Below are 17619 nucleotides of genomic sequence, written 5' to 3' on the forward strand. Positions count from 1 at the left end.
TCAGAGGACTCAGATCTTTAAGTATTCACTCAGAAAAAAGGAAACTGACAAGAGCTTTAATCTCTAAAGAAAGCAGGTGTTCCCCATGAGGAACCGCACACAGTCCTTAAAACGTCAGTGTTCTCACTCACCTCTTGCTGTTTGCAGATCACTGTCAAGACGTCCCCTCCTCCACCCCACCACCACTTGTTGGTCCCTGTCTGCAGCCTGGGGGTAAGCTCTGTCCCTGCCTTTTCCATCAGTAGGATTTGTGATCATCTCAACTCTACTCTCCACCATAACAGAATAGCTTACGACCAAGACTATAACATTCTGTACATGATCTTTATGTACAAAAATAATCAACTTTAAACTTGCCTCTTGAGTCTTTCTGGTAAAAATGTCCTTACCTTAAAAGTTAACAACACAAGTGGAAATTTTTTTACTTCTATTTTTCTGTTTGTTTTTGCATCATTGTACTTGTTTCTTAGTCTGTTGACCTACTCCTTTGTTTGTACTGCTTAGGATAGTTGTTTTTAATTTTTGACTGTTGTTGTTGTGGTGGATACATAACTGAGCTAGTTCTGCTGGTGCAGGAACCTGCTCTTGTGAAGCATCTTGGGGCGACTTTGTCATGATTTGGAGTTATATAGATATTATAAAAAATTTGAATGACTTTGAATGAGAGATCTTTACACCATCATTCATAGAAGACCCAAATTAAGGCTTGAACCTTGTGAGGTCCACATTTAATTGCAGTTAGGTCCAGTCTATTGTCTTGAGTCTAGGATGTTATCATGCTTAAATGGACTGTGGTTGGTCACCATCAAGTCTGATTATATTGGGATAAAGAGTTGGCTACGGATATGAAGATGTAGTTTTGATTCTTGCCCATGTTACCAATCTGTGTCCTTGGATGAGACACTTCATCTGCATTTTTCCAGTCTACCCAGCTGTAAACGGGAACTTGTTCAGTTTTGTGGCCAGTCAAGGAATTAACTTTTTCTTCTTTCTTGCGGGCTTCATCTGAGACCATTGACACTTACCGCTTGTATAGGATGTGATTCTTCTTCTACCTCATCCAATTAGTATTTTCATTTTGGTGCAACACGCTGATTTAACATCCTTACATGTGGCTGAAACAGGCTACAATCCTGATTGGACAAAGTGCACAGAGTGCAAATAAGAGACTAATCAGATATGTAATGCATACGTACCTTTCAGCAGCACCGGATCCTGTCAGAACTCAGAAGAGAAGCAGAGTAGTTCTTGATTTATACTTGGCTGAGAGTCCATTTAAGAAGACCAGGAGTCGTGTGTGTTCCTCCATGTAAAAATGGAGTTACATCAGAAAGGGCATCCAACATAAACTTTGTGTCAAATCCTACACTTGGATTTCCTGTAGTGACTCCGAACAACCAGGAGCAGCTGAAAGAACAACGCAGCACACATTTCAACAAGACTGGAACGTTTTTCAAGTTTGACCCCTGTGTAATCCCTAAAGGTGTAGTCCCTTTTGAATTTTCACAACATTGACAATTTATTTCATATTAAAATCCAGTTATTATAAAGTACATGTGTTTCTGTGGTACATCACAAAATTACAGCCAGTTTTATTACTGGTAAAGAATTTATTTTGGTGGGATTCAAATGCAAACAGAGCCAGATCACTCAGTCAGATTTTCCAGAAGACATTCATAAAGATTTGAATTTCATGTTGCGTTTGCTGAAACCTGTAAACTTGAAACACTACATTCAGTGGCTTTATCATGTGTGTCATTCTGACAACCCAAATAAAAACACTGAATGACAACTAACATCAGTAATGTCAACAGCCAGATTTGTGTGAATGTTGTTTTCCGTGTCCAGGAGATATCCAGCAAAACCTTCATGTAAAATATATCCAGATTTTTCCAGTGAGGTCTCTGTTGGCCATCGTTTAATAACTGTGTCAGTTGCTGTCTTTCTGATTTAAAGTTATATCATATTTTGGGCAATTTCAGTCACATTTGCTGGTTTGTTGCATTTCTTCAGCTACATGATGCTACCACGAGAACATCAGTGCCCTTTTAGGGTCAGAAAAGCCCCCCACATCTTCTATGATGATGCTTCAGAAAGTGTCATGGATTTTTTTTTTTTTTGCTGTATTTGGGTTGAAATTCTCAATTGTTGAAAAAGTAAATTTTGATTAGAGCAGTTATATAAGATTGTGGATCCTTTATTTGAATATTAATATTATTAAATATTAATATTATAAAGTGGTGTAGAAGAAAATCCTTTTTATAACTTAAATGGTAAGTAGTAAGTCCCTTTGGCTGCTCCCTTGTTTGCACTCGGGGTCGCCACAGCAAATCCAAGGTGGATCTGCATGTTGAATTGGCACAGGTTTTACGCCGGATGCCTTTCCTGACGCAACTCCACATTACATGGAAAAATGTGGCAGGGGTGGGATTTGAACCCAGAACCTTCTGCACTGAAGCCAAGCGCATTAACCACTTGGCCACCACCCCTGCATAAATAAAAGGTGACTGTACTTTTAACTGACCCCTACTTAGCTCCTCGTTGTTGTTGTGGCAATCCCTCAGTTGCAACAAAGATCATCTCTTGGTTGATTCCTCAACATGTTTGTGTAATTCTACATGCAGGGTCAATCCAGAGACACTTGTGCGTGGGTTTGTTTAATGTAGGAAGGTCATTGCACGCCATCAACACAGGGTCCTTGACAGATCCTTAGCCTGGTGATGGCTGGGAGATCTCAGATGATTGGGGTCTGAGGACCTGCTGCAGCCGTCATCCACCTTTACAGCTGTTGGGTTACAAACCATCACCTCCTTGACCTGATCTGCCGTTGAGGACTTCTGGTTTCACCAGAGCCCCGTTAGCTGTCTCATGCTAACGGTTCCTAGGGGGTCTTCATGGTTACTGTAGTTGCCACAGGACACACAATCCTCTACTTGATCCATTACCCAGGTGTCATGATGCAGGTGAGGGGCTGGAGTCTGACACCCACCCTCACCTAGCTGTAGCTAACCTTTCCACGTGAATTATGGAATGACAGCTACAATTACTTTTGTTTCCTCAATATGGTTCCAGCCCATTCAGCCAATTGCATTTTGTGTCAGGGAGCTGAAACACTTTGAGGACTGGTGTCGGAATATTCAACTGGGAAATTCCGACATCCCACCTTGTCTGGATTAGGCTTTACTTTGAAACATGAATCAACTAAACAGCTGAGAATAAAACTGTGACCTGAATGGAGTAAATTGGACAAGAGATGAATTTTCTGAGTTCACACGCTCTGCGTTCATTGGTGCAATTCATCATCCAGGAAATGATAAAGTTTTCTATCGTTTCAGTGCTCGGTACGATTCTGATCACATAAGAATATGAGCACTTCCCCAGCTGTTTGGCGACAAGATTTCAAAGTTCAAACGGCACTTAGCTGCAAATCCACAGCCAAGTAAGACTATTTCATTAAAAAACAAGGGAAAAGTCAGAATAAAATTATACCGCTATAAAAGAGTCTTGCCAACAATGTTATCATTTGACACACAGCACGTCAAAAAAAAAAAAAAAAAAATCATCATATCAGAGTAAAGAGAGCCAGCCTTTGAAGAAAGTGTGTGTGCACGTAACGTGTGAACCGCTGATTTTAAAGCTTCAAAGATCGCTTTTAGGATGCCACCAAAGAATAACCTCTGACACCCAAACAAACAAACACGAGCCACATTTAAATAGCACAAGTTGGAAAAGTGCGAAAGCGCCATTCTTTGGTGTGCAGGTACGCGCGTGTCATAAAGAGCCGGGACGCGTCTATGATGTGCAGTTTGATTAAAGCGTGATGGCTGGTGTCCAATCTGCTTTCCAGGGGAGCGCTGTGACAGCCGGTGGTGCGTCTTACCTGCTGCCTTCACCGCCGCCGCCACCACCGCCGCGTTAGGTGATTTACGGCTGACTCCCTGCGTTTATGTACTGCCTTATTTTCATTTCCACCCTGCTGAGTGCCGGGTTCAGAACTCCTGAAGAAATATTATGCTTTGCTGACAAAATACAGTGACAGCCATCTCCCAGCCTTAAAAGAGTGCCAGAGTGTTTAACAGTACGCGAGCCCCGGAGACAAGGCGAGGTTGAAGGCATCTGTAAGCGCGCGGCCCGCCGAATGTGCCGTTTGATCTAAACCAGCTCTGATTGGGCGCAATGATGTTTATAGCCGAGTTAGAATCTACTTTCAATTAAAAAAATGACACGGGGTGGAAAGGGGAGGTCTGTAAAACAGACGGTAAAATTTATTGAACAACTTTTACTGGGGGTCTCGTCTGAGAAACATGTGGTGCACAAATGAAATGTTTGTTTCGACAGGCGGGCGCGCCTGCAGACGAGCAGGTAACTTGACGCCGGGGACTTTTTCATTAACCTGGAGTTCAAACCGCGCTGCCGTTTCAGGGTTTGTGGGGAAGCAACAATTTGATGTAAACGGATGAATATAAATACCGCTGTTGTTCAAGCGCCGCCATGTTTCCTATTCATTGGCAGCCTGTTTTCTCCTTCACAAGACCGACTCTGAGCTGTAATGAGGTGTCGTGGCATCCCGAGGCGTTATCATTTGCCGCATTATTATTTCAAAAGCTTCGACAACAGCTCCGTCTCTGATGTAATTCTCATGCATATGGAAGGCAGGGAGCCAATCGCTCGCTTTTTTGAGGAGTAGGCGACGCCGCTCTAAACGAAATGAGTGATCACAAACCTAATGAGGCGAACGAGTGTTTGCAGCAGGCGCGGCCAGGCATCAGATGGACACATTGTTGTTAATTAGCCTCCAGCTACATGAGCTTTGCTTGTTTTTTAATTTAGATTCCAGCCAGGAAAGCAGCCGCGGTTAATACGTATCTGATGCCACGACGGCCCGCCCCTCCCTGCATCTGAGGACGACTATAAATAAAGATTGTCATCATAACCTAATCAAATTATGAGATGTATTTTGGTTAGGCTGTCAGTTGTTGAACGCTCTGTCTCCCCATTTCTCGGTAGACGAGTCGACGCAAAGTGAATCCCCTGAGGTCCTCTCATCTCTCTTCAGGAGCTGCCGACTCTCTTCTCTTTACGGCGCACCCAGAAGGATTAAGCACAAATGGCACTCACATGATTTCAATGAGCTTAGGGAGACAAGAACCAGCCTTTCACCACATTAGCTTTTTGCTGCCGAGGACACAAAGCAGACACCAAGCCACTGCGGGGGATGGAAAAAAGAAAAGGAAAACGAACACACACGGTTAATAATGATCCTGCTAATAAACTGGTATGGCAACGCTTACAGAAATGGAATTCCACTGACCCAAAACCAGCCCTCTAAGCGATGATGTCATCAATAATGGCGTGCAGTGGGTTGGACATGAACCTGGTGTGAACCCCCAGTTGTTTCAGAAAAGAATTTTCTGGATAAAGTCAGGATGTGTGACGGATCAGTGCTGACAAGAGCCAAAGAACAATAAAATAATCATCAACCCGCCGAGGCTAAAATGCAGTGAGCAAATACCTGGACAGTAAGATGACATCCATCGCCTCCATATGAACATGATAACTCAAAAACAGTGGGAGCCAGAACTGGTGGATCTGTAGACTGAGGTAAGAACTAGATATAATTTTTTTGGGGGGTGGGGGATGTCCAAAAAGATAGCACTTAAAAAAATGATACCAGTTATCTACTGAGAAATTCATTAAAAAATGGCAATTATTAGGGTTGGTGGCCAGAAATGGCTGGACACAGATGCAGGACTCTGACAAGTAGCTCTGTATGTAAAAACGGTTTACTGAAACAGTAAGCTGGATCCGGTATACAAAAAAGGCAGTCCAACACAAGCAAAACTACAACTAACATCAGGCTTAGGCGTGGTTGAGTTAACAGGCAGGTCGCCATACACACAAGGAGGCTAGCAGGACAAGGAAACACAAGGAACAGTGCTGGAAGCAATGGCACAGGGCACATCAATCTGGCGAGGGACAAGTCCAAACAGTGACCCTTAAATACACCCAGGTGATGAGCTGCAGATTAGAAACGGGTGTGTGTGGAAAACACCAGAACAAGGGTGTGGCCAGACAGAGGGAAGCACCCACCACCAAGCACCAACAGAAAGACAAGAGAGATAGGGACAGAGAAAACCCAAGCAGAAAAGAGACCAGCAAGAGAAATAACATGTTGGTAACTGTTAGATAATATCTGTGCTAATTCTTTATTTTGTTAGCTATCAACTATTTGTGCTATTTGTTTGGAAGTTCTGAGAAATCTAAGTTAAGTTGTACTTTGTCATGTGTCCAAGTTTCAGACATGGGGAGATCTCCCCCTGTTGGTGAGAGCCAGTAACATTAGAAATGTGAGACTAAACCACACCCATGTTAACACCCACAAGGTATAAAAAGTGTTGTATGACTCATTTTAGGGGCCTTTCACAAGATGGGCACTGTCTGTGAGGGTCCCAGGCCTGGTTTCTAACATGACCTTGAATAAACTCAACATGAGAAATACAGTGGTTTGGTTTTTGGTAAGGGGCAGAATCTTACATAAAAGAACCGGGTAGAAATAACAAAACCAATCAAACAAAATAAACAAAGCAAGACAGGCAAAACACAAAGAAAAAAAATCCAAATCCTGACAGCAGTAATTCCTAACATTTCATTATCAAACCCTTATGACAACCAAATGTAATTGAGGCTTGAAGATTTATAGTTTAAACATGAACTTTATTTTAAGTAATAAAATGTAACCAACCAACATTCATCAAACTTCTATCACACTGCCTTCAGTCAGATTGGCAGTTGCCATGCTACATTGCTCAACATTTACATAAAATACACTTCTCATTTATTTTGGCTCCGCCTAGCTGGCAGCCTAGTGACCACTTGCTTCTTGTTGCTGTCAGATGCTCTGTTTGAAAATGAACAGCAGTTGGTTGCTTTGCCTCTGTCTCTTGGAGTTAATGTGACCAAAGGGTGATGGGGTTCCAGCTATGCTTGACAGAATTGCCAACAATGCAGTCAAAGCACCCTCTGCTTGAAAAACTACACAATGATACCACTTCAAACAGCTAAAGTGTTTTTCTATATTCTTTATTTGATAAAACATTTTCATTTAGGCAAAAATAAAGCTGATACAGTAATGATGGTACTTGTGATGATAGGCTTGGCCAACCGATGTATTGGTCAGGCTCCGGTAAGAATCATTTGGCATCAGTGAAGTCACTGATTTACTACTGCAGTCTGTTTGTACAGGACTCTGGTTGTCACATCCTGGATATTCTTTAGCTCTCTGTTATAAAACTTTATTGATCTCACAGTGGAGAAATTCACAAGTGAACACTGCACTACATATAACTGATTTGCTGTAACATTTCTATCACTGCATGTTCTGACAATTCTGTGTTGTGCTTTTATTTGTTTGTGTGGTCAAAGCAGATGGCCATCCACTGAGCTTAACCTGCTGGAGGTTTTTTCATATCATCAAAAAACATCAGAGGGACTTTTGCCTTCCCACTGTCACCAATGTGCTTGCTTGTGAGAAGGGTTTAGGTTTAAACCTTGCTGGTGTATTGCTCTGGCTGTGACATGTGTTATATCCAAATATCTTTATTTGAATTTGGTACTAAATGCCAGGTTTGATAATGAAACCTCATTGGTTAAGGTCAGGTGTCCATCGTTCAATGTGACCTAATGGTAATGTGGTAACGCGGACACAGGTCAGGAATGTATGGACATGATGCAGACGTGGCTGTTGTTGAACTTGATGTTTCAACACCATCTCATTCAGATGCTTCAAATGCTGACGTTCTGCCAGAACCATTGGCATCAGTACAGTGAAAGGAAAGTGCCACTCATCCTCTGTACAATGACCTGCTCGGAAATGGATTAGTTGGCAGTGTGGCTTTTGTGACAAAGAAGGAACAGCCGTCTTTGCCAGATGTCAGAGCCAAAAATAAACCACAGCTTTCGACATGGCTATAGGATGAGGGTTATGAGAATGGTTTGGTTTATAGTAAAGGTTACAGATATGGGAAAATGCTTCATTGGAGTCCTGGACATCAAGTCAAACCATCATATTGTCAATATAAGTAAATAAAAAATAATTATCCAGTCTTCCTCTGATGTTCTCATATTCATCTCTGATGCAGCGTGACTATAAATTCCGAGGACCTACCAGTCAGTGCTGTAGTGCTTTGATACTTGGCCTTGGCTATAAGAATTTGGCCTTGGTGGGATTCGTAGCTTTGGTCATCTCAAAACAATGCAAGGCATTTTCAAGGGATATGGAACTTTTCATCTTTAAAATACAATTTTGGAACCTAAACCACATGCACAGGACTGAATATTAGTTCTACTACAAACTATTGCTATTCTTGAAGTTACCTACTTTCATAGTCTGCGTTTTAGATATAAAACCCCACATTCTTTGGCTCTTTTTTGTGTAAACATCTGTCTTTGCATGACCGATTTTCATCATCTTTATTTATTCATGTGTTGGCTTTGGCCTTGAGGGTACATCCCTGGGCCTTCAGGTCTCAGACCTTTACCTTGAGTTCTGAAGTCTTGACCTTGAGGGGTTGAAACGTTACTCTGGGCCTTTGGGGGTCAAAGCCTTTGCATTGGTATTGAGGGTGTGAGCCTCTACTACAAGAGTGCGTTGCTAGTAAGGATTATACCAGTACTTGGTATAAGCGCACTGAGGTGTCCAAGCCTTTGAGGAGTCACAACTGCAATGTCGTTAATTAATTTATTGGCTGCTAAAGGCACCAGTGTCAGGCCATAGATTTGGTTGTACATACATTCAAGCAGTGTTTGATATTTGAGACTCACAAGTTAATTCAATATGATGGTCATCTCAAAAGACCAGGGACCTAATGTACAAAGCGTATGTACGCACAAAACCTGCGACATCTGTGGCATTGTGCTGTGTGATAAAACTGTACATTTCAGAATGGCCTTTTATTGTGGCCAGCCTAAGGCACACTTGTGCAATATTCATCCAATTAGCATCTTGATATGCCACACCTGTGAGGTGGGATGGATTATCTAGACAAAGGAGAATTTCTCACTAACACAGATTTAGACAGATTTGTGAGCAATATTTGAGAGAAATAGGTCTTTTTGTGTATATAGAAAATATTTTAGACCTTTGAGTTCAGCTCATGAAAAATGGGAACAAAAACAAAAGTATTTCTTTCATATTTTTGCTCAGTGTAGTTTTTTCATGTAATTGTTCCAAACAAACAAACAAACAAAAAAAAAAAACAGCACAGGCACAATTGGGCATGTGCACATTCAAGTGTGTTTTTTTTGTTGTTATTATCAATGTGGTTTATTTTTCTTGATGGTGAAACTAGAGCTGCAGCGCTTCTTAACATGCCCCTGATTCAGTGGTGTAGTCTACGTGGAATGCAGGTAGACGCCGTCTACTCACTTAAAACGACCGGGAATTTCCGTCTACCCACTTCAAATTGCCCCAGGGAACGTGACGGTGTAAATAAAATAAAAAAAGTTTAAAACACTTGTAATTAAAATAGCTAAATAAATCAATAAATGGTTCTTTAGAAACCTTTCATCTGTAAATTAAAACCACCTGTTATTTCAGATTAGATAATTTCTTGTTTAACATAAGGAACCTCGGACATTTATTTTTAGACAAAATAACATGGAAATTTGTACATTTTTTTTTAAGTCTGGTAGATTATTTATATCTCATTTCAACCAGAAAAACAGACACTGTAAATAAATACAAATGCTTATTATAAATGCAACAGGAAATAATTTAACAATGACTGCAGTGTGATTGTAAAGTAGGATTTCTGTGACATAAACCTCTTGATGAATTTTTTTAATGCTCATTTCAACTTGTAATTTTAACAAAATATGTAATTGCCTTTAATGTTGTTATCAGGACAGAGTCATTTCTAAAATATGAATTTGAGCACAATAAGTGGAGAGCTTCTACTTGTGCAAATGTCTTTTGACTTTGATTCGTGGACATTTTTAATGATCCGTTAATTTATTGTTAAAATATAAAATAAAACAGCTTTTTAAAAAGTAATAGAGTTTTGCCGGTAATCTACAGATGTCTCTTGACCTTGAGTCCCGTTGGCTGTTGGACAGTGTAGTTTTAAAATGACTGGAATTGGTAAGTGGCATACTCCCAGTAGTTGCATGGTTGTCTTAGTTAGTTAGTTGGTTGTCTTCATACTATACTTTTGTGCCACTGATTTGGCCTACAATGTTTTTGTCATGGGCTGAAAAGTTTTCTGCAAAGTAAAGCATCTACCATATTGTCATTGTTGTATGTGAATTTTCTGGGAGCGAGCTTCTGTCCTTCAGCCTAGCTGCTGTTTTAATGGAACTTAACGTATACTAACACTAGCTTGTTTATACTGGGTAGGTTTCCTTATGGACCACAAAGCCTACAGGTTCCACTCCCCCGTCTGGACCTGGTGATGTACTGTCAACTTCAACAGAGATTGTGGTAGGAGGCGTGAGGCTCTGCAGCCAGTGCAGGCTCATGTAGACCGGTGTGTTCTGTTTTGTTTTTGTTTATGCGTCTAAACTGTCCACAAACAACGTGGGGCCATGCGGATTATATGAAGGGTGAATCTTGCAGCTGCTGAATTTGACAGTCCAGGCTCATATCCGATACTAAATAGAGGGAGGAAAAGTGAACTCTTGCAGTATACTTAGTTGGGAGGCAATAATCTGCTCCTTATTATTGTTAAGAGAACTTTTCTTTCATAATAACAAGGAGTCACAGTCACTTTTTTTTTTGAGTGACTGTGACTTAAAGTTGTCTTATTTACTGTTAAACAATGCACAGTAGCTTGCATATGATACTTTGGGCTGGATTTAAACATTGTTTATTCCTGGTTTATGACCTGATTAAATTTCTTTGTTAAATTAGGTTTTCAGATTGCCAAAAATAAATGTATTTGATCTTTGTATTTTTTAATCACTCTTTTAGATTTACTGTTGTATACTGTATTTTGCAATTGGTGCAAATTACTTACTTACATTCTGACACATTTCTCACATTTATAGTGGCAAATATAGAATATAAATGATCAGATGGAAAGTATAGATCTATTTGTTGTTATGGTGTTAAAAATGTTAATAACCGGGGTGCAATGCACGGGTTTGATGACGGGCAAAAAACACAGTCTACCCACTTCAAAAATGTAGACTACACCACTGCCCTGATTGTCTCCCTGTGTTCAGTATTTGTCAATCAACGTGTGTGTGTGATGTTGTGAATGTCACACTGTCAGCTGTGGTGCACCTCACTTTTTTAAGTTTTGTGTGTGCTGCTGCTCTGAGCCCACAGAGTTTATGGTCTCTCTCTCTCTCTCTCTCTCTCTCTCTCTCTGTCTCTCTCTCTCTCTCTCTCTCTCTCTCTCTCTCTCTCTCTCTCTCTCTCTCTCTCTCTCTCTCTCTCTCTCACATACATTTTTTTCCAGTTTCATGTTTCTTCCATTTAACAGGGTACCAAATAAACTATCCCTGCGTGTCTCCACATCACTTCTAGTTATCTATACTCAACAAAAATATAAACGCAACACTTTTGGTTTTGCTCCCATTTTGTATGAGATGAACTCAAAGATCTAAAACTTTTTCCACATACACAATATTACCATTTCCCTCAAATATTGTTCACAAACCAGTCTAAATCTGTGATAGTGAGCTCTTCTCCTTTGCTGAGATAATCCATCCCACCTCACAGGTGTGCCATATCAAGATGCTGATTAGACACCATGATTAGTGCACAGGTGTGCCTTAGACTGCCCACAATAAAAGGCCACTCTGAAAGGTGCAGTTTTGTTTTATTGGGGGGGATACCGGTCAGTATCTGGTGTGACCACCATTTGCCTCATGCAGTGCAACACATCTCCTTCGCATAGAGTTGATCAGGTTGTCAATTGTGGCCTGTGGAATGTTGGTCCACTCCTCTTCAATGGCTGTGCGAAGTTGCTGGATATTGGCAGGAACTGGTACACGCTGTCGTATACGCCGGTCCAGAGCATCCCAAACATGCTCAATGGGTGACATGTCCGGTGAGTATTCCAGCCATGCAAGAACTGGGACATTTTCAGCTTCCAAGAATTGTGTACAGATCCTTGCAACATGGAGCCGTGCATTATCCTGCTGCAACATGAGGTGATGTTCTTGGATGTATGGCACAACAATGGGCCTCAGGATCTTGTCACGGTATCTCTGTGCATTCAAAATGCCATCAATAAAATGCACCTGTGTTCTTCGTCCAGAACAGATGCCTGCCCATACCATAACCCCACCGCCACCATGGGCCACTCGATCCACAACATTAACATCATAAAACCGCTCACCCACACGATGCCACACACGCAGTCTGCCATCTGCCCTGAACAGTGTGAACCGGGATTCATCTGTGAAGAGAACACCTCTCCAACGTGCCAAACGCCAGCGAATGTGAGCATTTGCCCACTCAAGTCGGTTACGACGACGAACTGGAGTCAGGTCGAGACCCCGATGAGGACGACGAGCATGCAGGATTATCTCAGCAAAGGAGAAGTGCTCACTATCACAGATTTAGACTGGTTTGTGAACAATATTTGAGGGAAATGGTGATATTGTGTATGTGGAAAAAGATTTAGATCTTTGAGTTCATCTCATACAAAATGGGAGCAAAACCAAAAGTTTTTGCGTTTATATTTTTGTTGAGTGTAGAAGTGACATGGAGACATGCAGAAATTATACCAAGCTCAAACTTGGTATAATTTCTTTTCTGCGTTCATGTTGACTGATCTGATGAAGGGGGAATCCCAGCTCCAAGGGCCTATTTACATGTATTTGCACTTTTAAATTGGGGCAGGAAAAGGAAGGAGCTTGGTATATCTGCATGTGTCCTCAATTCCACATTCCATGGGATGTACAAATATAATGTACTTGGATCCATACGTGTGCACACTTTGATACGTCTGGAGGTTTTTGTGCTTATGCCAGTTTCTGGGTTTTAGCGTATGCCATGTTTCAGTAGGTAATCCACGCCAGTCTTTGTACATGAGGCCTGAGGCTACTGACCACTGATGCATCAGAAACAAACCACTGCAACCAGACATCTTCCCACATTTTACACACCTACAGACACCTTCATTGCCGGTGCCAGTGAAGACAAAGCAACATGATTTAATGCTTTGTGGATGAGACTCATTGATCTCAGTAGGTGTCAAATTGGTTTAATCCAAGTCAAGGATTAGTCCTCAGTTGTTTTTCTTAGTAGAACTTCCAATTATAGAGCTGATTTTTCTTGGATTCCTCGAATTCATTTGAAGATGAGTGGCACAAGAAGGGACTAAAAACAAGATGTGAATCTTCAGAGTCAGTTTGTCAGGAAGAACATGACTCCAGGCTACATTTAATGTGTTTTTTTGGAAAGTCCTTCGTTGTTCCACTTCACCATGAAGCTGTAACTGTTAAAGCAACAGACAAAAGTTGCTCAACGCTTATCAGCAAAGTCATCTTGTGGCCTTTGCTGAGATGTCGTAAATAATTTGCCACCACATGAAAATTCAGTAAGGTATATCTTATATATTATATTCCAATTCTAAGGTGGAACTATGCCAGTATACAAAGGTATATCTAAAAAGGAAGAGTAAAATAGGAGAGTAGAAAAGAGTAGAGTAGAGCCACTTAGGTGCCTGGTCTTGAGAACCAGGGACATCAGACATGTCATTGTGCAAGTGTTGGGGAGGACCTCTAATCTCACTCTTGTTAGTTTCCTGCCATTCGATGGCTTCCACAGAACTAGGAAGTCCTTTATAGATCCCGAGGCCCATTGGTGCCCGTGCTGATCCCGAGATGCCATAGCATAATGTGGAGAAGAGCTGACGACTCCTCTGAGATGAGACAAAAGTTCATCACAAGTTACTTCCCCAGTCAGTGTTACTACTCACGTAGCTGGCCGGACTGAGTCAGTACATGTCCAGTGACTTGGAATCAAATCCTTGTCTAGATATTTATAGTACAACAACAACTATCTCACAAAGCTACCTGCTCCGTTTCCCCAGAATGAGTGGAGCCTTTGTTGCACAGAAGAGACAGACAAAGGTGGAAGCTCTTGAGAGTAAAGTGTTCTAGACTCTCTTCAGAGATTTGTCACCCGTGAACCTGTTTCTTTTACTTTGTTTTGAATGAACATATTTCTGCATCATACATCAAAACTAGTTGAATGACTGCTTTAAAAAGGTTGAACTTCACTTTATGTAAGTTGTTGCAAGTGTCTCGCCTGTCCATTCTGGGTTTGGAAGTCTTTCGCTCGTGATGTAAGAGCCAGTGTCCATGAAGTCAGTGCTTCAGCCCAGTTTCTCCAGTTGCATTCACAGACGCTTGTAACTCCTTCAGAGGTGTCCTCTGTGTTTTGGAAGCTGTCCTCACCGGTGATCACTTTATTGTTATGACTTTTATTTCTGTTTTATAAATAAGCCACTAAAAATTAGAAAGAAAAATCCCCATCAGACAGTATCATAATGTTCCTACTGATTACTGGCAAGTTCCTTCAGCTTCTCCCTTGTTTTCACTCTGGGTCACCACAGCAGATCTGAGATGGAGCTATATGTTGATTTGGCACAGGTTTTACACCGGATGCCTTTCCACCCTTCCACTCTGGAAACAAGTGCAGTAGCTGCTTGGGCACCACCCCTGAGATTTTAAGCAGGGGCAGATCTAGCTTCAGGTGAAGAAGAAATTTGTGACATGGTTGGGTGTGCTTAAAGTATGGGGGGGAGCACAACCCCTGGAAAATTGAAAAAAAAAAATTCTATAGTGAGCTTACATTCTAAGGCAATATGTGAAGCTGTTGTCATTGCTTTTATTTTGAAAATAAAATATTATTTATTGGTGTATATTTTATATTAGAATAAATAATTATTTTAAAACACTGGAGATTTTCTAATTGTGACAGCAACAACATTCCAATTAGTATTTGTCCCTAACAAAAAAAAAAGAAAAAAAAAAGAATTTCCTGGAAAACAAAAAATAGCCCCCAACTCATTTCCCATTGGGATGGTTAAAGTATTTCTGTTTCTGATTTATGCAGGACATTTCCCATATTTTGTATAAACTTTGGGTGGGGAGGGGGGATTCAACCACCTGAACCCTTCCTAGATCTGCTACTGTTACGTAACCTGATATTAAATTCAGTTAAAGTGTCCAGTATCATTAGTTCCTCCTTATTTTGGAACTTTTAACTGCAAGTCTGTCCACGTGGCCTCCGACATGACAACCTTGAACTCCTCGTGTCTCTCTTCTACTTTCTCCGAATTTTCCCCTTCCATCATCAGTTGACGTCCTTTCTTGCGCCCATGTTCTCCTTTCGTGCTTTATTTTCTGTACTTTCTCCCTTGTGAATGTGACTAATCGTCGAGCTGGCTGAAGGTGGAGCGACACTCCTCCCCTTCCTCCCCGCGCTGCACTCCTGCACCGTCAGTGATTTTTCATCGCCCTTGTTGGGCTGCTTTTTGCATTGTTTCCCTGATGCAGTGATTGATGTCAGGGGGGCCTGTAATCCGGCGGAATGAGAGGCTGGATGGTGGCCGTCGAGTCCCTGCCGTGTCTGAAACGTGCTGGCTGAGCAGTGCCACGGTGCACTGGGCCCCCCGTTTGGCCGCAGCCACTGCTGAGGCTGCTCACTTGGTTCCCTCATTTCCATTTCAATCTCAAGCTCATGAATGCAAAAAACTCTGGCCGAAAATTAATAACATCACGTTGGGGGAAAAGTGGACGCAAGGGGAGCGGGATGGATGGAGAGAACGCCGGGGAGCTCGAAAGAGAATACAGAGCTGGGGTCTTTTTCAGCCCTTTTGTTCCTCCAAAAGTGCCCCTTATTTTATTCCCCTCTCTCTTTCACCAGGATTCTGCAATGAATGGCATTACAGACAATGCTATATCCAGAGTGACACAAATTTATTTCGGTTGCAGCACCATCACGTATTTCCACGGAACCAGGGGCGATTTGTCTGGGGACAATTTGGTTTCCATAAAGGATTTAAATGGTTTCTGTGGAGATAGTGGGGTGAAATTTAATTTGTTTCTCATTTACTACAGCAGGTATGAAAAGGAGAAAAATTGGACGGCTGATGGGCTAAAAATTGGTGCTGTCCCTCTGCTGTATCCCCAAAGGACAGAGGCACTGCATCATATAGATTGAGTTCGACCCTCCTTACCCCTCCCAACTACAAGGCGAGCCGACGTGCACACACACACACCGACACCCGGTCCGCCTCCAGCCGGGAGAGAGAGTTGTAACCTTAAACCAACTTAAACAGTAACCTTTGGGGAGGCTGCCAATCACTCCTAAAACAACGTTTCCATCGATCGGCCTGTCTGCGTGATTTATGGCCTCATTTTACACTAATTGAGAATTAGAGGGCGGATTAGTGGGCCTCAACACTTCGGCCTGATATGCACTCTGAGCAGTGTAATCTGTCACGCCGGGATGTCCGACACTCTCTTACTCAGAGGAGGAGAGGAGGGCGGGGGCGGGGGGGCTTTCTAATTGAATTTCCAGATAACACGGAAATTAATTTGACACGAGTGAAATTTGAATACAGCTCACTCGCTCCCCCATTGTGATGTTTCTCCCGTCACTCTCCCTCCCGCTCCGCCTCGCTGTTTCTGCTGCGCCCAGCAAACACTATTGATCCAAATCAGTTTGAGTTGAGGGCTCTCTGAAGCATGGAATCCCTAAATCATATTTGTGCTCATATTAGGGCAGTTCATCTGCCGCTATCTTCGGCCAGATAAAGAATATTACCTTTCATTTTGTTTGACTGTGTTGAGATTATCTTTGCTTTTTTTCTCTCTCTGGAAGGGAATCTCCGTTCCCGAGGCCGGCGGATGCACGCGGGCGAATGCCCAGAGTCAACAGCTGGAATTGAATTAGGGTCCCGGCTCGCCAGGTCCATTGTCTGGGTAATTTGTCGTATAAGTGGCAAAATGAAAGCACTCTCCACGGTTCTCTGAGCACCTGCTGTTGTGTCACTCATCACTGCAGACACGCGGAGAGAAGCAGCGCCTCAAATGCTATCAAAGATCACATGTTAAATTGTTTTGCCATAATCAACTCAGAAGTCACGGCGGTGCTTTATGTCGCTGATTTATTGTGACATCAAAAACCTCCAACAGCTACTAAAGAAATATTTCACTTTGAATGATCCATAATAACTCATGTGTAACGTGCACCCGAGCACTTTACCGCAATTAAATCTACATTTCCTTAAAAACATTTCATCATAAAACGCACAGAGCCCGTTCACAGCATTAATACTGGTGGCACCCGGATTTGAAAAAATTACAAGAAAACAGCTCACATTTGTGTAACTTACGCAAAGTTGTTTGAGGGTTTGTTTTTTTAAAATCATTTTAAATTGCTTTTTAATTTGAGATTTTTATCTGGTTTATTCATTTTATGTGTGTATTGTTGAACTGTAGTTTTATTTCTGCTGTTTATCATATTCAGTGCTTTGATATGTGGAAAGTGCTATATAAATTATTATTATTACTATTACGTAGCAGATTGATTTTTAAACACAAACAAATAAAATGACTAAATAACAACAATGATAATAGTAGGAATTGTAAGAA

Source organism: Thalassophryne amazonica, chromosome 14, assembly GCF_902500255.1.
Source record: "Thalassophryne amazonica chromosome 14, fThaAma1.1, whole genome shotgun sequence".
In the NCBI taxonomy this organism is placed as follows: Eukaryota; Metazoa; Chordata; class Actinopteri; order Batrachoidiformes; family Batrachoididae; genus Thalassophryne; species Thalassophryne amazonica.